Genomic DNA, 210 nt, shown 5'->3' on the forward strand with positions numbered 1-210 from the left:
AAATATTTTAGTTCCACCGGTTCAGATAGCTTATGACCAAATTAGCTCACCCACTCTTGATATTTGTATGCCAAACTACGACTCGTAAAAACGTGATAAAACGTAGATTTCAATAGATATTGTGATTATTTAAGAATTATTTAATTTCTAATAGTAATCATGTTGTATAATATAAACATGTTTCCATCATTTACGAGTTTATCAGATAGG

This window comes from Plasmopara halstedii (genome assembly GCF_900000015.1).
Source record: "Plasmopara halstedii genome assembly, contig: Scaffold_1651, whole genome shotgun sequence".
Taxonomy (NCBI): Eukaryota; Oomycota; class Peronosporomycetes; order Peronosporales; family Peronosporaceae; genus Plasmopara; species Plasmopara halstedii.